We start from the raw sequence: 3453 nt of genomic DNA, 5'->3' as shown, positions 1-3453 counted from the left end.
TTCACATGGCATTCTCCCTGTATGTATGTCTGTCTCCAAAATTCCCTTTTTATAAGGACGCCAGTCATATTGGATTAGAGCCCATCTTAATGACTTCATCTTAACTAATTGTATCTGCAAAGACTATTTCCGAATAAGAACACTGAGGGTTAGGACTTCAACATATGAATTTTGGGGGAACACAGTTCAATGTGTAATAGCCTCCTTGGCAAACCTGAGGGAGATGGAAAGTCTTGTAGAAGGTCTCCTGAAGAATCATGGAGATCCAGCACAAGATTAGAAATGGTGGGGTGGCATGTTCCAGGCATAAGGGGCAACAGCCTTCCATTTACTCTCCTAAGGGTCTTATGGTTTCAAACAAATAACAGAACATCCAAAAGCTGAAGTGATACCCCAAGAGAATATTAGTTTAGAGAGAAATTGCCGGCAGACCTGTATATGTCTTGAAACTAGTTCAAGGGAATGCTGCTACAGAGGGTGCATTTTGCACTGGCTTTGGGATTCAGTCGATTTTGTGAATTTCTGCTGATGGCAGGGTGAGCAGAGACAAACCCAAAGGCCAGACTGCATGAGTTATATCACTTTAGATGCCAGCAGGAGACCGACATAGAGCAAGATGGAGAAAAACGCTGACTTCCCACCGGTGACAGTGGCGTTTGTGTAGGCCAGTAGGATTTAACATCAATCCCAAAGAAAAAAAAGAGTCCAAGTACAGAATTTTTCTGAGTTAAAGCTGAAATGACTGAGAAAAATCACCAAAGTAACTAGGCTTATCTGGAAGTGGTAAGATCCGAATAATAATAATAATGTCATTATTGTATCAGAGAGAACCAGGGACTGGTATAGAGTATGTTGTGATAGAAATTAATTTGTGGAAAAGAAAGAAAAGTTACATCTTGTCACATAAGGCCTAAATTTGTAGTCTATTAAGTCTGTACCCATCAAGTTTTCTTTAACCAAGGAGATTCTTTAACCAAGGAGAATATTGGATGGATAACTCGCTACTGATGTACTATTATGAATAATACCTAGACAGTACCACATAAAAATTAAAGGTTTCATATATTTTACTGGCTGGAAAAATACATATTATGGGTAAAATCCATATGTTTTTTGGTGTCAACATGATCAATATTCCCGCTAATCCATTAAATTTCATATAATAAATGGATCACCTAAAATAATACAAGAATAAGACTTGTTCTTTTGTCTGTAATTTTAACCCCCTCTACAATATACCCTTCTAATGGTTACTTATGACCACTTGCTCACTCTTTAAGGCAGATTGGGTTCCTCTAGGAGACGTGACCACAGCCACCCTTGCATCCCTCCCACCTGCTGGTTCTTGGCCTTTCTCATAGCGAGCTGACTCAGGACAGGGTCAGTTCTGCCTTCCTTTCCCTAGATGTCCTTCCAGGTTATGCACAGCCATTGTACCCATTCCCAGCTTACTGGTCATTTTTTTCCCCTTGACTGAAGTGAAAACATTTTCTTCTGGAAAAAAACTGTGGAGGCCCTGGTTTTATAAGTTTGATGGCTCTTATAATAACATCATTTAAAACAAGCAAAAAAATGCCTTCCTAAACCAGCTACATGTTTTACACTATTCATATGTTCAGGAGTATCGCTCTCTTTAATTTTCACTTCTTTCACCCCTTCTGTAACAGGATCTTCTTTTCCTTTGGGAAGCCTTACCTGCCATTTGTGAGGATGAGGCACACGAGGGTTACAGGAATCTCTCTTGGGGCTCCATGTACGCTTCCTTGCTTCGGTGCACCACAAATCAGGGTCCTGAATAATGTGCAAGTCACCCCTGACTGCTGAGTTGGATGCATCATCTCACAGCCACCTGAGTAATAAGAACACTCTTGATGACTTGGTCCGTCACTGATGGTCCCTTCCTTCTTAGCCCGGGGTCCCATTTTGCTTCCTGTATTTTCCTAGGATATAACAACTACATTGAGGAATGTTTCCTCTCTCTCCTTATTCTCACTACCTTCTTGTAGGAGTTTATGGGAATCTGCACACTAAATCATCCCACAAGGATGTAAGACTCTCTCTTTTTAGGGTCTTTCTGACATTTAAAAATAAAGATTGGAACTTGTGATAGTAGTTAGGACCACTATAAAGGAGCAGATAGCCTGTATTTACTTGATTGATGGGGCTCACTGAAGAGGTTTTTACACCAATTTGCAAGGGACAAAAGATGCCTTTATTTTGATTTGCTTTTTATTCTTGTTAAATAAAATGAGAAATAACTTGTAAAATATTAACCTTAAGAAGAGGGTAGTTTGTTGGCAATATTTCAATGTATATATGAATAAGCAAAGGTGACTGATAAAGAAAAATGTGTACTATTCTAATCAATAATTATCATTCATACTGCCCTGCCACATAATTCTCAATTTAAGTATTTATGTACACACCCAGATAAAATTTAAACTCCTCCAAGAAAGAGGAAAGTTTTATCATGTATTATAATTTTATCTAAGACACCCAACAAGGGCTTTTCACATAGTGGGGCTTTATGTATATTTGTATTGTATATGCAGAGATGTATATATAGTAAATGTATCACATATATATGCATATATCTTATATATATCTTTAATATTTTCATATATTACACACATATACTAAATCTACCACATATATCTACTATCTATTTACTCTATATCATGTATATACTTAATATATATTTACATATTTTGTAATATACACCTTACATGTATGCATCTTGTGTAGCTTATAAGATAAGTATGCATGTATTATAGTTCACATATATCTTATAATATTTTTATATTTGGTGCGATTCTTATTTTAACAGACAATTTTTTTCCTAGGAAGTGAAAGCCAAGTAAAAAGATTTGGAATCTTTAAAAGATCCATGTTTAGACTTTTAAATGTTAACGATGCTATGAATTCCTAAGCTGTGTGCTAACCAAACACATTATTAAAAGTGCTAATATTCAAATGTTGTGAAAATCACCAGGTGGGAGCACAACAGAGGAGTCTGGTTTGCAGAGGAGCCCTCATCCTGGGGACACAGGGTGAAATAAGGACGCTGGAGCGAAGGTGATGTGATGTAATTGTGAAAATTCTCCCTGAGGCAGGATACAGTTTCCTCCTTTCACTTAGTCTGATGCCGTAAACAGGGCTCATTTCACCCAAACCAGAGGTCTCCTCATTATCCCTTCACACCCGGCAGACACAGCCTCTGAAGCAGTTTCCTGTGGTGCTTGCCAGTCTAGACAGGCATGATTTGCTCGGATGTTGAGAGGTGAAGGGGCAGCGCCCGCGAGGCCCCCTCGTGAATTTCGCAGGCAGGTCTCTTTAATTCAGTCACTTGCTGGACCTGCCAACTGAAATGGGCGTGTGAGAGAGAAAGTCAGCTGTCCAGCAAAGGGGCTGCAGTGCCGGCTTCATCTCGGCCTTTGTCAAGTGCGACTGTGT

This window comes from Balaenoptera acutorostrata, chromosome X, assembly GCF_949987535.1.
Source record: "Balaenoptera acutorostrata chromosome X, mBalAcu1.1, whole genome shotgun sequence".
Taxonomy (NCBI): Eukaryota; Metazoa; Chordata; class Mammalia; order Artiodactyla; family Balaenopteridae; genus Balaenoptera; species Balaenoptera acutorostrata.
The sequence above is the reverse complement of the archived record's forward strand: the minus strand, read 5'-3'. Positions refer to the sequence as shown.